The following is a 19,113-nucleotide window of genomic DNA, read 5'->3' as shown; positions in this document are numbered from 1 at the left end:
ATAAAGGAGAACTTCCCCAATCTGGCAAAGGAAATAGATTTCTAGGAAGTCCAGGAAGCTTAGAGAGTCTCAAAGAAGGTGGACCTAAGGAGGAACACACCAAGGCACATCATCATTACATTAGCCAAGATTAAAATAAAGGAGAGAATTCTAGAAGCAGCAAGAGCTAAGGGGACAGTCATCTACAAGAGTTCCCATCAGACTGTCAGCTGATTTCTCAAAAGAGACCTTACAGGCAAGAAGGGGCTGGAAAGAAGTATTCCAAGTCATGAAATCCAAAGACCTACATCCAAGATTGCTCTATCCAGCAAAGCTTTCATTTAGAATGGAAGGACAAAGTGCTTCTCAGATAAGGTCATGTTCAAGGAGTTCATCATCACCAAGCCCTTACTATATGAAATGTTAAAGGGACTTATTTAAGAAAAAGAAGACAAAAAAAAATGAACAGTGAAAGGACAGCAAACTCACAGGTATTAACAACCACACCTAAGACAAAAGCAAACTAAGCAGACAGCTAGATCAGGAGTGGATCCACAGAAATGGAGATCACATGGAGGGTTAGCAACAGGGGAGTGGGAGGAGGAAAAGGGGGGGAGAAGGTACAGAGAATAAGTAGCATAGACAGTGGGGAGAAAATAGACAAGGGGAGGGCAAGAGTAGTGTGGGAAATGTAGAAGCTAAAGAACTTATGACACATGGACATGAACTAAATGGGGGGAATGTGGGTGGGAGGGGGTGTGAAAAATGGAGGGGAATGAAGGGGGAAAATGGGACAACTGCAATGACATAATCAATAAAATATATTTTTAAAAAAAGACTTCTGCCCTGGCTGGCACAGCTCAGTGGATTGAGCACAGGCCTGTGAACCAAAGGAATGTGGTTCGATTCCCAGTCAGGGCACATACCTGGGTTGCAGGCCAGTGCCCAGCAGGGGATGCATGAGAGGCAACCATGCATTGATATTTCTCTCCCTCCCTTCCCCTTTAAAGATAAACAAATAAAATCTTTAAAAAAAGATTTCCTCCTTGATCCATGGACTAATGAGAAGTGTGTTATCTAGTTTCCAAGTGTTTGGAGACTTTCCTGTAGTCTGTTTTTGATTTTTGATTCCATTATGATCAGAGATTATACAGTGTACGCTTTCAATTCTTTTATATTTGTTGAGGTTTCTTTTTATGGCCTGGGATATGGTCTATCTTTGTTAATGTTACATGTGTACTTGAAAAGTAAATATAGTATGATGTCAAGTGGAGCATTCTATATGTCGATTAGATCAGCTGACTCCTGGTGGTACTTCTTCTATATCCTTGCCAATTTTCTGTCTACTGCTTCTATCAATTACTGAAAGAGGGGCATTAAAGTCCCCAACTATAATTGTGGGCTTGTCTATCTCTCAAGTCAGTTATGTTGAGTTTTACCTTAGGTACTCTGAAGCTGTTATTTGGGGCATACACATTTGAGACTGTTGTGTCTTCTGCATAATTTTCTTTGCTCTGATGTCTAATTCATCTCATATTAGTATAGCCACTCAGCTTTCTTTTGACATTTGCATGGCATACCTATTCCCACCCATTTACTTTTATTACATCAGAAATTTGTCTACTACAGCTTGTCTGGAACAGTAAGTTTGCTCTGTTTTTGCAATTCTTCTCTAAATATATATATATATATATATATATATATATATCCTCAAAATCCCTCATTTCAAAATTAAAAAAAATCTTAAAATAATTAACTGTTAAAAAGTAAGCATATATAAGAAAGAACATTAAATTCATGTTCCTAACATGTCTGGAAAGTATTAAATTGAGAAAGGAAAAGGATGACCTGTAGATTTGTGAGATATTCACTTAGTGCACTATACTCTGGTTTCTCTTCAGATCGTATAAATCTTTCGCCTTTTTTCACTTAGTGCACTACCCCAGATTAAGGAAACAAATAGGCTAAGAAACAGGTAAAACTTACAGGTCTGGGGGTAATTGGGAGGCTGACCCCCTACCTGTGGGCCATCAGAAGGAAAGTCAGTTAGTCACAAGGATGTATCTATTTTTCCTTAAAAGATAAGTATCATGATACCTGGTGCTTCTGCTCTTTCTTTGAGTGGGTAGCTATTTTTCCAGTATACTTACATATTCCCTGTGTCAATTTTAGCTATTTTACTATTTATTAGCATTAGGTTAACAGAATTTAAAATGTATAACTTGAGTAGGAATAAAACTAATTAATTAGTTATGGCACTTGTCAGTTCGTAAAAGAAATGAGGGTAAGAAAGTTGGAGAGTACTGACTAAAATGTACTGTTCATACCTCAGTAACCCAGGGAAGCCAGACTTGGATACAGACAAGTAGTCATTTGAGATAAAACAACAAGCAGTTACCCCTGAATTGTTTTAAATACTAACCATAGGGATCATCGGAAGATCTAACATGAGGACTAGAGAGCATAGATGGAAACTAATTATCTTCTCTTGGCATGAGACCAAACTTCTATGTAAACTAAAAGCATCCCTATAGGAATATGAATCTGAATAAAGAAAACAGATTTTTTTCTCTATCCATTTCTCCTATCATCTTAGTGCTATTTTAATTATTCCAAGAAACAGTGTTTTACAAAAGTGATGGACAGATAAAAATAAAACTCTCTAAAATCTGAAATACTTGTTGCTTTGTGTGGAAAGTGACTACCTTGAGAAAAATACCTGTGAGCCCAGATTATGGTTGATTGTCATAGTGATGAACATATCCTGGACACTAAGCCTCAATATTTTCCTATTTGAGAACCTGCAGTTTAAATTCAGCCTTCAAGATCAAAGACATAAATTAACTTGGCCCACTGATTTGATGAAACTACGGAGAGCTGCCAAGCAAGGCAGGTCAAGTTCCATAGAATAACATTTATTTATAATGCTTAAAACAACAATGGGCAAACTGTTGAGAATTGAACAAACACTAAAACACTCAAAGGCACTCACCAATGTATCTTTCTACACAATTGACCAGAAAATAGCTAAACTCCACTTGACAGTGACAGGGAGCTCATCATCTAACAAGGCATTCCATTCCAATTTTTAGACAGCTTTAAATGTAGAAATAATTTCCTTTTTCTTTTTCAAAAGTACTTTTTGTGCTATCCTCATTCTTCTTTCTTCCTTTTTAATTGACATGTATTTTTCCCTCTAATTCTTTTTCACAATTTACAAATCTTTTCAATTGCAGTTTACACTGAATATTATTTTCAATGTAAATTGCATTGAATATTATTTTCAATGTAAACCTGCATTCACTTCAGGTTTATAGCATATTCCTTAGACAATCACATACTTAACAAAGTGTTCCCCCACATATTTCCAGTACCCAAGTGGCACCATACAGAGTTAATACAGTATTATTGACTATGTGGCCTATGCTGTATTGTATATCCCCATGACTATATTGTAACTACATATCTGTACTTCTCAAACCTTTCACGTTTTTCACCCAGCCCCCCAACCCTATTCTCCTCTGGCAACCATCAGTCTGTTCTCTGTATGTATGAACCTGTTTCTGTTTTGTTTGTTCATTTATATTGTTCTTTAGATTAAACATGTAAGTGAAATAATATAGTATTTGTCTTTCTCTGTCCTATTTCACTTAGCATAATATCCTCTAGACCCATCCAGGTTGTTGCAAATGGTAAAATTTCGTTTTGTGACTGAGTAATATTGTATTGTATATATGTACCACAGTTTGCTTACTGACTCATCTGTTGATGGGCACTTGGGTTGCTTCCCTGTCTTGGCCATTGCAAATAATGTTGCAATAAACATAGGGGTGCATATATTCTTTTGAATCAGTGTTTTGGGTTTGAATAATTTTCTATGAACAGAAAAAATCTGCCTTTTAACTTCTTAATTCTGCCTGTACACTGGATTTGTATCTATTAACATGTTCAAATCTCTCCCTACCTTTATCCACAAACTCTCTCTTGACTCTACATTACTATTCTCTATTTAATACCTAACCTGTTTCTTCCCCTTCTCTTTTAACTTTTCAAGAAATAGTCTAGTCTATCTTCCTTTTCTTGTTCTCAGTCATTAAACTGGCTTCTATCACACCAGAATTATGGGAAAAGTCACCAGTCTGTGCATATTTCCCAACTCTCATCTCTTAATACCTCTATGCTGCATAGGATATGCTTATCACTCCCCCCACCATCCCTCTTCAAACAACTGCCTGGTTTTCCAAAGGCTTTTTCTGGATTTCCTGTTTTGCTCCCTAATATCCTTTTCTTTCTCTAACCATCTTATATAAGTAATGGTATTTCCTCAAAGTGCCTTACCACACTACAGAGGTTTATGGCTCCTAGAATAGAGGGACATAGGAAGTGAGGGGGAAGGGTTAGGGGAGAGAAAATAAAAGAAAAACATCCACCTCCCTCACCCCCAGTCAACCAGATACATTAACTTGGAGGATGATCAACTCCAAGGCCATTATCTTCTCTTCTCCACTGGTTCTTCCTCCCTTCTACTACTCAGTTGGTTCTCTCCTCTATGCAGTCACAAAATCTGGAAAAACCTCTTTTTGTTTTTTAAAAAACTATTTATTTTTTAGAGAAATGGGAAGAAAGGGAGAAGAGAGGGACAGAAACATCAGTGTATAGTAGTCTCTTGTGCCCACAAATATGAGTTCCTATCAGATATGCTCTAGATTTTTAAAAAATTTGTAATGGATGTTACTCTTACTGTTTGAAGTGTTTAAGCTTTGAGATCATTGCAAAATGATTCTCATTGGAGGCTAATTTTCTGGTTGTTAATTTGGACAACTGTCATCACTTTGAAATTTCTGCCTGCAGGATAACCTTGGAGAAAATGAATTTCCTTCCTTCTTCATTCACCTTCTCTATTGAGAGCTGCTTCCTCCCAGGATAGTCAGTCCCATCCCACCAAAAGGGAGAAAAGTTTAGATTTAGACAGTAAACCAATAATACCTTTGTCTCTGGTCCTCTCTGTCTGCTCTCCTGCTTGCCATTCTGAATAGGAGTAATATCTTTTTCTGTCTCTGTTCATGGGCAATCCTTGACTTTACATTGTCAGGGATCATCTCCTCCATTTACTGAGTGTTTTGATCCTCATCATCTACAGAAATATAATTCCCAGCCATTCCTTTTTCTGGCTGTATATCCCAGCACATCAGTAACTAGAGGCCCATGACTAAAAATCTCCACTTACTCTTTGATCTGTTTCTGGTTCAGAGATTTGTTTTTCTTGATCACAGATATGTCTAACTTTTAATTTTTATCAATTATTACTTTGTTTAGAAAGGAGATATAAGTTTAAAGCATGGAATTAGAGCCATCTTGACTTAGGAGCCTTTAGGTTTAAATTTTACAAGTACTATACAATCTTTTAGATCAGAGGTCAACAAACTATGGCCCCTAGGCCAAATGTAGCTCACAGCTTGTTTTTGGTATAGCTCAAGAGCTAAGAATGGCTTTTACATTTTTAAGTGGTTGAAAAAAATCAAAAGAATAATAGTTTTTCACATGTAAAGTTATGTAAAATTCTTATTTGTCCATAGTTTATTAGAATATAGCCATGTGTATTAATTTAAGCTGCTCCAGATGTCAATTGTCATATAACAAACCACTATAAAACACAGTGGCATAAAGCAACCACCATTTTTTATCATCTCACAGATTCTTTGGGACAGGAATTTGGATAAAGCATGACAAGGGTTGGTTGTTTTTTACTCCCAGATATCTGGGACCTCAGCTGGAAAGAACAGCTGGAATTATCTGGAGGATTCTTCATTTATCTGGCACCTTTGACAGGGATAATCCGGCTTAGTAAAGACCATCTCTGGAGGGCCCATATGAGGCCTCTTTAGCCCAGGTGGCCTCAGGGTAGTCAGACTTCTTACATAGCAGCTCAGGGGCTACAGCATGAATGTTCTAATGAACAACACAGAAGCTGCATTGCCTTTTATGACTTAGCCGCAGAAGTCACGTTTCTGTTGCATTGGTTGATGTAGTCACAAGCCCATCCAAATTTAACTGGAAGGAGACATGTACTTTACCTCCTGATGAAAATAGTATAAAAGAATCTACAGCTATATTTTAAACTTCCATTTATATGCTTCACATCATTTAGTAGCAAGGATCTGGAATTAATAGCTGATTTAAAATGTGAAGCACATTCAAGTATCAGAGTATACCAGTTCCAAAGAAATTCAGCTTCACAAATAGACTGCCATCAAGGCCCTGACTTATGAACAATTTTAGTACTTTCCTATTTGTTTCTGATCATTCTTTAACTCTGAACCTACAGAACACATGTGTTTTTAAATGTTAAAGGAGTAACCAAAGCCTTTAAGAAGAGTAAGGATTTACAGGAACTAGTATAAAGGACACATGGACAACAACTAAGGGGGGGTGGAAATGGGAGGGAGGTGGGGAGCACTGGGAGGGTGGGCTGTGATGGGAGTAAAAAACAGAAAACTGTACTTGAACAATAGTTAAATAAATTTAAAAAAAGATGAGTAATCTATGTCTGTATGATAGTAAAAATGACCCTAATTCTTCACCCTTCCTTTATGCCCTTTCAAGGTGATGTTGAAGCTCCTTCCCACTCTTTAAATCTGGACTGGCTTTGTGACTTGCTCAGGGCAACAGAATGTAGCAGAAGTGATGGTGTATTCACACATTTTTGAGCTTAGGACTCAAGGGGCCTTGCTACTTCTACTTAGTCTTAGAAACCTGCTCAGCTACCATGAAAAAAAGCCTGGACTAGTCTGCTGCAGGGTATGAGATGTATAGGTCAGTGCTCCTACTCCTTTACCACTGCCCCAGCTGACGGCCAGCCAACTTCAAAAGCAGAGCTCTCTGCTGACCTGTAGTTGGCCACAGGCAATAAGGGAGACCAGCTAAGAAGAGCAGAACCACTCAGCTGAACCTAGCCCAAATGGTCAACTTGCAGAATAATAACCAACAAATAATTATTGAGCCACTACTTTTGAAGAGGCTAAAATATACGGTAATGGTTAGGTGATAGAATTTAGAAGTCAGTTTTTAGCTATAGAGTGGAAATTTGATCACACACCTCAGTCCTACTACACTGAATCATTTTAGAGACTGAATAATTTTCCAAAGCAGGCAGTACTGCTGGGCTCCACTGAGAGAACACTCTATCTAATGGCAAGGTCACAGAGTCAAACATCTGATTTCAAAGAGGAAAACTGTAATAGCAGCCATACAGATAGCTAATGTCACTCTGTAAGTTTCTCATCCTACCTGATGCCAAGGCAGCTGTAGGTACCTCCTCAGAGGAGAAGTGAGTGGCACCTGTAATCAGAAATTAGCTAATCTTCCGCCAAGATGGAGGCATAGGTGGAAACACCTTGTGTCCTTGCACAACCAAATTTAAAAACAACAAAGTTTTAACAACAATAAACGCAACCAAACCACACAGAAAATTGACAATACAGAGTCGGAAAACAATGAAATGCTCAGCTAAACCGGTAAGAGGGGCGAAGCCAGCAGTGGAGCGGGTTGGCCAAAAAGATCCCCAACCAAGGTGGTGCGCAGGCAGCTGAAGGCGCGGATCCCAGGTGCGGGCTAGCTATGGGTGGACACAGGGGAAGAGGCGTGGCTGTCTGTCTGCAGTCGGTCAAGCATTTGCGTGCAGATAAACCAGTGAAGAGGTGAGCATTGAGACCCCACGGCGCAGGGCGGCGGGCTTGCACATTTCTGCTCAGATAAACAGGCAGAGGCGAGCGGTGGGAGGGACTGGGAGAGGAGACAGGACCGCCATTGCTCCCTCTCTGACTCCGTTCCCACATACAGCCTCACAAACAAGCCACCTGGGTGTCCCTGCCCTGGTAAACAACTAAGGCTCCACTCCTCATACGTATCAGGCACAAACAGATAAAAAACATGGCTCAAGAACAACTCAGAGCCCCAGAGCTGATAAATCTAAGCGATGAAGAAATAGCCAAACTTTCAGATGCACAGTTCAAAACACTGGTGATCAGGATCCTCACAGAACTGGTTGATTTTAGTCACAAATTAAAAAAAAACATATGAAGGCTAAACTAATTGAAATGAATGGTAATGCACAGGAAACCGATAGTAATGGAAAGGAAATTGGGACTCAAATCAAGGGAGTAGACCAGAAGGAAGGAAAAAATGACCAAACAGAAAAGAATGAAGAAACAAGAATTCAAAAAAATGAGGAGAGGTTTAGGAACCTCCAGGAAATCTTTAAATGTTCCAACATTCGAATTATAGGAGTACCAGAAGGGGAAGAGTAACAGCCACGAGTGGAAACCTTATTTGAACAAATAATAAAAGGGAACTTCCCCATTCTGGCAAAGGAAATAGATTTCCAGAAAATTCAGGAAGCTCAGAGAGTCCCAAAGAAGTTGGACCCAAGAAGGAACACACCAAGGCACATCATAATTATATTAGCCAAGATTAAAATGAAGGAGAGAATCCTAGAAGCAGCAAGAGATAAGGGGATGGTCACCTACAAAGGAGTTCCCATCAGACTGTCAGCTGATTTCTCAAAAGAGACCTTGCAGGCAAGAAGGGGCTGGAAAGAAGTATTCCAAGTCATGAAATCCAAAGACCTCCATCCAACATTGCTCTATCCTGCAAAGCTTTCATTTAGAATGGAAGGACAGATAAAGTACTTCTCAGATAAGACCAAATTCAAGGAGTTCATCATCACCAAGCCCTTATTATATGAAATGTTAAAGGGACTTACCTAAGAAAAAGAAGATAAAAAAGATGAACAGTGAAAGGACAGCAAACTCACAGTTATCAACAACCACACCTAAAACAAAAGCAAATTAAGAGGATAGCTAGATCAGAAGTGAACCATAGAAATGAAGATCACATGGAGGATTAGCAAGAGGAGAGTGGGAGAAGGAGAAGGGGGGAGAAGGTACAGAAAATAAGTAGCATAGACAGTAGATGGAAAATAGATAGGGGGAGGGTAAGAATAGTAGGGGAAATATAAAATCTAAAGAACTTGAGACACGTGTTCATGAACTAAAGAGGGGGGAATGGTGGGAAAGGGGTGTGCATGGTGGAGGGGAATGGAGGGAGGGAAATAGAACAAATGTAATTGCATAATCAATAAAAAAGGAGATAAAAAATAAAAAAAATTAAAAAAAGAAGTTAGCTAGTTAATTAGAATGTTAGAGTAACATGTTACACACCCCTAAAACTTCACCTAAAGAGAATTTAGCATTGCTATTCGAATCCCTATTCTTTTAGGTATAATCCCCAACCTCTTTATTTATACCAGTGTTACCCTTCAGTGTACTCCAGTAAACACAGGTCAGATACCAACTCAAAAGATTAATTACATACATGTAACTATGAAGTAATTAAAAAATACACCCCCCTCCAGAATTCACAAATCTAATTATGATTTCAAAGAGACACTCTGAGGCAGCAAATGTTTTCGAACAATGTAATTTCTCAAAATACTCCATGTTTTTTTGTTTGAATTTTTTCCTGTTACCTTGGCATATCATATTTCTTTGATATGGTCAATGGAAGCCATTTTTTTCCTTTGAGGGTGAATTTAATTTTTGGAAACAATCAAATGTTACTAAAAGTCCATTCAAGTAAGTGAAATTGAGATGTGTAAAAACAGTTTTAATCAGTAATAAGCTGGGAAAATAAATTACAAAGCCAATTTATAATTCCTAGTCTACTGTCATTAGCTGGCAGGTTAAAACTCTAAAAGCACAAAACCCTTCAATGGCTCCCTACTGCTCACAGCACAAATTCTAAACTCGTAGGCCTAGTACCTACAGCTCACATTTCCAGTCTTAGTTCCCTTGTATAGTCTTTTCTCTAGGAAAGCTGAGTCCCTCATTGCTTCCTACTGACTTTCTTGTATGCATGCTTCTGTTCACAATCCTCCCCTTGAGTGCCCTTTATGCCCATGTCATCTGTCTCTGTACCCTATACAGTGCCCCAAACTGTACATAACTCAAATACTTATTGAATGAATGATAAAGTGAATAATCAATTCCTCCAGTGGCTTATAAAATAATTCTGAAGGTAATTCCAAAAATGAGAGCTCCAAAAACATTGAGCAAGGAAATAAGTAGCTAATCTCTAAAATGCATTTTGAGGATGAAGTTATGAAATGTTGGAATAGCACTTATTTATAGTCATACCTAAACACTCCCTAAGAAAACAAATACCGTATGATCTCACCTATAAGTGGAACCTAATCAACAAAACAAGCAAGCAAGCAAAATATAACAAGAGACAGTGAAATTAAGAACAAACTGACAGTAACCAGAGGAGAGTGGGGAAGGGAGAAAGTGTGGAAAGCAGGGAGGGGTTTTCAGGAACATGTATAAAGGACACATGGACAAAACCAAAGGGGGGGAGGACTGAGGGTAGGAGTTGGGGATGGCTGGGGTGGGGGGAGTGGTAGGGGGAAAATGGAGACAATTGTACTTGAACAACAATAAAAAAGGAAAGAAAACCTAGGGAATCAGGTACTGAGCTGGAACAAACTAAAAATTCCAAGTAACTCATCTAATTAGACCACAGATCACAATGGTACAGATGCAATTGTACTTATTTTTTACCTTTTTTATCCTCACCCAAGGAAGTTTTGTGTGTGTAAATTATTGATTCTAGAGAGAGGAAGGGAAAGAGAAACATCAATGGGTAAGAGAAACATCCACTGGTGGCCTCCTGCATACAACCCAACCAAGGATCAAACCTGCAACCTAGACATGTACTCTGATCAGGGATCAAACCCACAACCTTTTGTGACAATGCTCCAACCAACTGAGCAACATGGCCAAGGCACAATTTGATTGTATGTAAGATAGTAGGACTTGGGGTTTGAGATTTCATTGGAATTCTCTCTCAAGAATATTCAAGTGAAAAACAAATACTACTTTTAGATACATACATAGAAGTGAGATTGCTGTATCATATGGTAATTCTGTTTTGAATTTTTTTTGAGAATCTCCATACTGTTTTCTACAGTGGCCACATCATTTTATATTTCCACCAACAGTGTACAAGATCACTAATTTCTCTACATTCTCACCAACACTTAGCTTTTTAAAATTTTTACATATATAACAGTCATCCTAACAGGTGTGAGGTGGTATTTCATTGTGGTTTTGGTTTGCATTTCCCTGATGGTTAGTGATGTTGAGCACCTTTGTATACACCTGTTGGAAATATACAGATATCTCCAAAAGAACTGAAGTTAGGATCTTGAGGATAGCAGCTAAGGTGGGGTGGGGGGAGGTTAGGCGGTAGAGGGACTGAGCAAAAAGGAAAAAGAACTTGTGGACATGGACAACACTGTGGTGATTTGGGGGGTGGGGGTATAAGGGGACTAAATGGTGATGGAAAAATACAATAAAAAAGATATGGGCCCTGGCTGGTGTAGCTCAGTGGATTGAGCACGGGCCTGCAAAGCAAAGGATCATGGTTCGATTCCCAGTCAGGGCACATGCCTGGGTTGCAGGCAAGTTCCCAGCAAGGGACACACAAGAAGCAACCATACATTGATATCTCTCTCTCTCTCCTTCCCTTCCCCTCTAGAGATAAATAAATAAAATTTAAAAATTTAAAAAAAGATATGGAAACTCAAATGTGCATTGACAGATGGATAAATAAATGTGGTATACATATACAATAGAATATTATTCAGACCTAAAAAATGTAATCCTGGAGGACATTATGCTGCATAATTCCACTTATATGAGGTATCTAAAATTGTCAAACTCATAAAAGCAGAAAGAAGAATGGTGGTTGTCAGGGGCTAGAAAGAGAGGAAAATGGGAAATGTTCATGCAGTAAGTATATAAAATTTCAGTTATGCAAGATGAATACATTCTAGAAATCTGTTGTACAACATACTGCCTATTAATGATACTGTAGTGTGTACTTAAAAATGTAAGAGGGTAGATCTCATGTTAGGTGTTCTTATCACCAAAAAAGAGGCACAGGAAACTTTTGGGGGGTGACAGATTATATCTATTACCTTGCTTGTGGTGATAGTTTCACAGGTATATGCATATGTCCAAACTCAAAAAATTATATACATTGAATATGTGTGGTTTTTGTATATCTCAATAGAACTGTTAAAAAACACTAGTATGGTAAGTGATGTGTGTATGTGTGTGTGTGTGTGTGTGTGTGTGTGTGTGTGTATATATATATATATATATATATATATATATATATATAATTATTATAAAGAATAAACACTTTTTCCCTGGCTGGTGTGACTCAGTGGATTGAGCACTGGCCTGGGAACCAAAGGGTCAGGAGTTTGATTCCCAGTCAGGGCACATGCCTGGGTTGCAGGCCAAGTCAGGTCTCCAGTAGGGGGCGTGCCAGAGGCAACCACACATTGACTTTCTCTCCCTTCCCCTCTAAAATAAATAAAATCTTTAAAAAAGAATAAAGACTTCCTAAGAATTAAAGATATCCTTCCCCTGCTGATGAAGTTTAGCTCAATACAATAATAAACTGAGAATATTTTCAAAGCATTTGTATAGTAAAATTAGTTCACATTAGGTTAAACCATATGAAATTGCCATTGTTGCAGGTCAAAATATTTGAGCAGCAGCAAGTTCATTAGTTCAACTTAATACTGCAGGATTTTGCTGATAAACAAAATTCTTTGCTTTTTTCTCTTTGTTTCCAAAGCCCTCACACTCTGGAGAACCTTAATTCCTATACCCTTTTGAAAACTTAAAGAAAGACACAAAGCCTTACCTCTACATACATTATTTCTTAGTTCAAAACACCTAGTTTCCTTTAGGAGTTGTATTCCACTCACTAGACTCAAGGTAATTGTCCTGTGAGTCTCCCAGCGGGGGGTATTAGATCTCTCCACCAAATCTCAAATTTCTAGGTCAGATCTGAGCACCCTCTGCCCATGTTCCATTTGCACACAGCAAATAGGCCATCACACCCAGGATTCCTGAATGTTGTTTAATACAAGAAGAGGCTATTGACAAAGAGGTGTCTGATCATTTTGATCAGCATGGGCTTGGTTTTGGTGGGGGGAGGGGCTTGACTATATTCTTACTTCCTCTGTTTTTCCCACCCCAGAGTTGCAGCCAACTGGCTAGACTATCATCTCTGGGTCTCTTGTTAGTCCAAGCAGGAGAAATCTCATAGACAGGATTTCTAATCCTGCATGTGTGGCTGGAGTGGTAAGGCAGTTTCCCTCTCTCTTCCTGGGCAGCCTCAACAAGACCCAAAGAGGAGGCGCAGGTGCTGCGATTAACTGGCACACTTCCAGGCCACAGTCAACACCACGTGCTTAGAACAGAGGCTCAATTTTAATCCTTCTGAGACACCATATCAGGAATCAGCCAATATACAGACATGTAATCAATGTAATGCTTTTGTGTGCTCATGTGGGTCTTGAACTGGTAAGTTTTCTGTATTAATATTTTTAGACTTTTCTGCATAAAATTTTAAGAATTACCCAAGACAAGTATAAATGTAATCTTTTTTATGGTAAATGTTATTTCATGAGAAACACTGAATACATAATTTCAGCTTCAATGGTCAGAAGATCCTGTGCTTTCAAGTTCACTGTTAGAAATGCAAAAGGGTGACAGCAAAACTCTATCATCCCACCTCTGTTCCCTCAATATGGATAATTTCCTCTTTTCAAAGGTTTTTTAAATAAGACCTTTCATCCAGTGTGTTTTAAATAACCAATTTTTTTCTTTTCCTCAGTAAGATTATTGAAGGGTTTAATTAATTTTTCCCTTAGGAAACATCAACCTTGATATACAGAGCAAGACAAAACAATGATGGCAGATTGTAGAAATAGGAATATTTAATTTTTACAAAATGAAAAACTATAAAAATTAAAAGTACAAAAATTACCCCTCAGCTATTAATATGCAGTGATTTGAAATATGAGCAATCCATAAGAGACTGGTAAAAAGTTCTCTGTGTATTTACTGTTTTTCCTGGGTTCTGAATTCAGAACCCCACATTTCTACTTTGACAGTTGACAACATCACAACCATGTAGAAATAACTGAGAGGATTCTACTGCAGATAATATTAAGTGATGTATGCTTTTGTATGACTTGTCTCAGAGGTAAAGCTGAAAAGGAACTGAGTCTCACATGTTCACTCTTGCTGGACCTATGAAAGAACTCAATAATAAAGATTTCATGAAGGAACCTGGGCTGGAATTTGGAAAACCTGGGTGTTAGATCAAATTACTAGTCTGTTACCACACTACTTTAAAAAATATTTTATTGATTATGTATGCTATTATAGTCGTCCCACCATACTATTTTTATTATGATGGCTCTGTAGTAAGTTTGAATCTGGTAAAGCAAAGTCTCCCCAGAATTTTTTTCTAAAGTTTTTTTTTCTGATTGTGATACTCCGTAGTGTAAAACCCTTCCATTGCTCCCCAGTGCTCACAGATTCCCTTGTGGGTCCGTGCAGGACAGTACTTTAGTAGAGTACAGTTTAGGGCCAAAGCTGACTACTCTAAAAGTAGAGGAGAGTCAGTGCACCACCAAAGTCCCTTTCTTTGCCCTGGTTCCTCACCAGTTTCAGCTTTCCTTTGAGTAAGTGTTGAACAAATATTTAACAATGGTTATGCAAGGGTGCTGTGACAGAGGTCCCTAAGACCACTCCAAGTTCTGTGACTCACTAGGACTCACAGAACTCAGCATATAATCATACTCTTGGCTGTGATTTATTATAGTGAAAAGATACAGATCAAAATGAGCAAAGGGAAAAGGAACATGGGATGAAATACAGGGAAACCAGGCACAAGCTTCCAAAAGACCTCTCCCAGTGGAGTTACACAGGATGCACTTAATTTACCTAGCAACGAGTTGTGGTAACACATGCGAAATGTGGTCTCCTAGGGAAGCTCATTAGGAACTCAGTCCCCACTATTTTTTATTGGATTCTAGTCATATAGGCACCCTGACTGCCAAATACCAAAATTCTAGACTCCAACAAGGAAAGCAGGTGTTTACTAAAGACCATATTGTTTGTAAAACAGTTTGAGCACAATGACCCACCCTTATCAGTTCTGGGAATGGTGGAAACCCTCCTGAAAATGAAGTTCCCAGATGCAGCTAAGGGGCAACCTTGTAAGCAGGCCTTTCAAAGTCAGGCATGCCTGACAGTGACCAGAGGAGAGAAGGGAGGGAATTTCAGGGGAAAAGGGGAAGGGTTTGTAGGAACAAGTATAAAGGACCCATGGACAGTAACAAGGGGGGCGCGGTGGAAAAGGGAGGGAGGTAGGGAGGTAGGGAGGGATGGGGGGGTGGGCTGGGATGGGGATAAAAGGTAGAAAACTGTACTTGAACAACAATTAAAATTAAAAAAATACTTGACCAGTAAGTAAATACACAAATGAATGAAAAACAAAACAAAGTCATGCATGCTATGCTAACACTTTTTTGCACAGATACCAATCATTAGGCTGTCTGGGCACCACCTAGTCCTGCTCAGATCTGGATGGGGTAAACAAAACCATGAGAGTTCTGAGTAGAGTAGTAAGGCAGGAATGAAGGAACACCCACCTTCTCCCAGTGGTAGGAGAAAGGGGCCATGAGGACTGCTTCTTGGGGAGAGGCAGTGCCTGAGCCAGGTCTGAACATGAGACAGATACTGTGGTACCTACACTTAAATCCCAACTGGGTAGTGGTCTTGGCAACAGAAGTAACTGGACTAAACTGTATCTCAGGAAGTGAGTTACCCACATGGACCAGGGCTATTAATCACTTTGATTCCTGTATGGCTCCTAAATCTCTCGCAGCCATATGGCCTTGCTAGTAAAGTAGGTTAGCATCTATTTCTCCAGCCCCGCCTGTGCCTCTCTGCCATTTCAGTTTCTGTGATCAAACCATCTTAGTCTTTTTGTTCAGTGCCTGGAATATGTTCTTTTCTACCTCCAAGCCTCTGTACAATATTTACAATATTATTCCACCCCACCTCCACTCTTGATTGCTCATCATCACTCTTCCTACTTCACATAGCTTACTCCTACTCACATCAAATTTCGATTCAAACAACACCTCCTCAGGGCAGCGTTCCCACACCTGCCCCAGAGTAGCTCAGAACCCCTGTCATTTACTTTCTAGCATCAGTAACTTCTCCTTTATCACTGTAAACATATTAAAGTCCATTTTTCATACTTACACATTTTTAAGAAGGGAACAACTATGCCTGTGTTGTTCACTTGATAACCCCTGAGCCTAACATGGTACCCGTCACACAGTAAGCACTCAGTAAATGCATAAGAGAGGAATGAATGAGGGCTCTTAGTCCATGTGGTCTGGATGAGGGCAATCTCTGCCTCCCCAACACATACACACACCCTGGGCCTAAGGCACATGACCTAGGCTAGTCAACCAAGGATTTTGATAGAATTACTGAAAAAGAGGCACTGCATTTGTTGCAGATATCCTGCCTGAGAGCAAAACTAACTTGAAGGAAAGCAAAGATGAGAGAAGGAGATGTATGGCTGCAATGTGTGTGAGGATGTAGCCATTCCTAAAGGTAGCAGTCCTTGGGATATTCATTTACCAGTATACTTTCTTTTATTTTTCAGACTAATTAGAGTTGGGGTTCTGACACATGCAACTAGGAATCTAAATACAAAAATAGTAACTGGAATTAGACATGTAGTTGGTCCCAAAGAACAACAGAAAGACCACTAGCAAGCCGAACTTGTAATGACCTGAGCTACTGGCCTAGGGAGTCCTTACAGTTCCTGGAACTATGAACAGGTTTAGTCTGGTGCAAGGAGAAAAGATATCCTGGCTGGGAGGACAGCACAAACATTATGGTGGGTCATAATTCTAGAAACCACCTTGTTCCTCTCCTCAGGGCTAAAAGGCTATCTGCATCTATGAGAACAGAATCACTACATCTCATCTATGAAAACTTGTAGAAACCAGACCTCCCAACCGACTGGAGAAGGGCAAAAATCTCCCTTATTTTTGAAGGCATAGATTAAAATAATTACAAATAAAGAGCTTGGCTCTCACTCCAAACTAAATTCTAGACCAGATTAATAAAGCACTGGTTGGCTAAGCACTTGAAAAAGAAAAAAATAGTCACTAGCGGCCAGCACAGGCTCTCCAAAATTGCACCCAACGTACCCCAGACTCCTTTCTATTACGGTCACTCGAATCACTTATTGAGATAATTCTTTATAGGTACAGTATATGTGGATACAGCTGAAAAAGGCTTTCGGGATTTTCCAGTTGATAAGATGAAGAATCCAGGCTTCAGAAAGATAAACCTGAAAGGTATATTGTGATGGGGTACAGAACTATGCCCTTGGCCCTGTGCTGATCAAAACTTAAAGTTATTACCTAGGAGTAACATTTATCAGAGAAAAAGGGAGAGTTCAAAAGCGAATATGACAAGCAAAAACAGAATTAAATTTAACTAGAACATATGTAAAGCCCCTGAAATTTTTAAAACCCTGTTTCCTAAATAAAAGATGAGAACAGTTCACTTTTGGATGCCAGCAAATACCTCAGGGTGATAGAGCAACTTGGGCTGAATTTGGAAACATATCTACCTCAATTGGACAACTGGACAAAACCAAGTTCCAACCTGAGTACTGAGAAACAATGATCGACAAAAGGGAATCCAGGGAGGGAACCCAGATTGGAAAAAGGTTTGGGAATCATGCCACACAAATGACATTTGAAAGGGTAAGAATGAAAATTGTTATAGCAACTTTGGATAGTAAAGACAGAATCCTACAAAATTAACCATACCCTGTGACCTAGCAATCCTATTTCTAGATACATATTTTGAAGAAACTCTCGCAATTTACACAATTACCAAAACAGAACTGTTTATAAAATCAAAATTTGGCCCTGGCTGGTGTAGCTCAGTGGATTGAGTGCAGGCCTGTGAACTAAAGGACTGCTGATTCAATTCCCAGTCAGGACACATGCCTGGGTTGTAGGCCAGTTCCCCAAGTAGGGGGCACACAAGAGACAACAACAAACTAATGTTTAGCTCCTTCTCTTTCTTCCTTCCTTCCCCTCTCTCTAAAAATAAATAAATAAAAATCTTCCCCCCCCTACTGTGAGGCCTGCTTCAGTCCTGCAACAAATGGGCAGAGGCTGGGCAATGGTTCTGGGTCAGGGTGCTCTGGCATGGGCCACTATGAGAGACCCAGGGGGATGGGTCTGTCATAAATCCAAGCCCATGCATAATAAAAATCACTTTTAAAAAATCAAAATTTGGTAAGTACTTAGGCTCTTGTAAATAGAATGGTTAGGCAGAATAAGGTCTATTCACACTTTGGGATACTTTGCAGCACTGTAAACAATGATATAGGTCTACTTATTAATCAGAATGGGCTAAGTTTGCCAAAGTAACAAAAGGAACCTAAAATTTTGGTGGCTTAACAACTAAAGTCTATTTATTCCTTATGTTACATGTTTAAAGTGAGTTGGTACAAAAGCCCAATGTACTTATTTTCAGATCCAGGCTGAGGCTGGCTCTTAAAAATTCCATTTGGAAGTACAACTATTACTTTTGCTGACATTTCAATGAACAAAGCAAGTCACACGGCCATATCTAACTTCAAAAGGGGAAGGGACTACATACAATCCAACCATATGCCTAGATATCAAACAACCAACAATATTAGTTATATATTGATATAATGACTGACTAATACAATATATAGTATGGAAAAATTAATATAAAACATGAAAAGATCTAAGACATTTTGCTGTGTGTACAAAATATGTACACACATTCATAATGCCACCATTTATATATGTTAAAACAGAGATCAAAAACAAATCTGTATGTTGTTTATATATACCCATATAAGCATGAAATTGAGGAGGGAGGAAGATGACACTAGAAGAGGTGATCAAGAGGGGAAATAATCATTTCTGTAATGTTTTAATTCTTTTAAGAAAACTATGACAAAATCTTAATTGCTGATATCCCAGCAAGGGAAGAATCTGAGTGTTCATTACACCACTCTTTGAATTTTTCCACTATATTAAAATCATTGAAATAAGCTGTTTAAAGAACCAGGAAAGTAGACGGCTTTAACTATTTTGGACAAACGAGGATTACTCTGTAT

General features: G+C 38.9%; 1 protein-coding gene and 1 non-coding gene across 4 annotated transcripts in view; both read right to left on the bottom strand.

The window, feature by feature from the left end:
- The window catches only part of JADE3 (jade family PHD finger 3), a 148,819-nt gene that overhangs the window by 75,751 nt on the left and 53,955 nt on the right, over positions 1-19,113 (bottom strand). The window lies entirely within an intron of this gene.
- LOC119060442 (small nucleolar RNA SNORA42/SNORA80 family) lies at positions 18,089-18,219 on the bottom strand. The gene has a single exon (XR_005084591.1). It is a non-coding gene; the product is annotated as a small nucleolar RNA SNORA42/SNORA80 family (small nucleolar RNA).

The sequence above is a fragment of the Artibeus jamaicensis genome, unplaced genomic scaffold (assembly GCF_021234435.1).
Source record: "Artibeus jamaicensis isolate MK-2021 breed Jamaican fruit bat unplaced genomic scaffold, CSHL_Jam_final contig_60, whole genome shotgun sequence".
Taxonomy (NCBI): Eukaryota; Metazoa; Chordata; class Mammalia; order Chiroptera; family Phyllostomidae; genus Artibeus; species Artibeus jamaicensis.
Note: the sequence above shows the minus strand (reverse complement) of the source record. Positions and strands in the feature narration are given on the sequence as shown.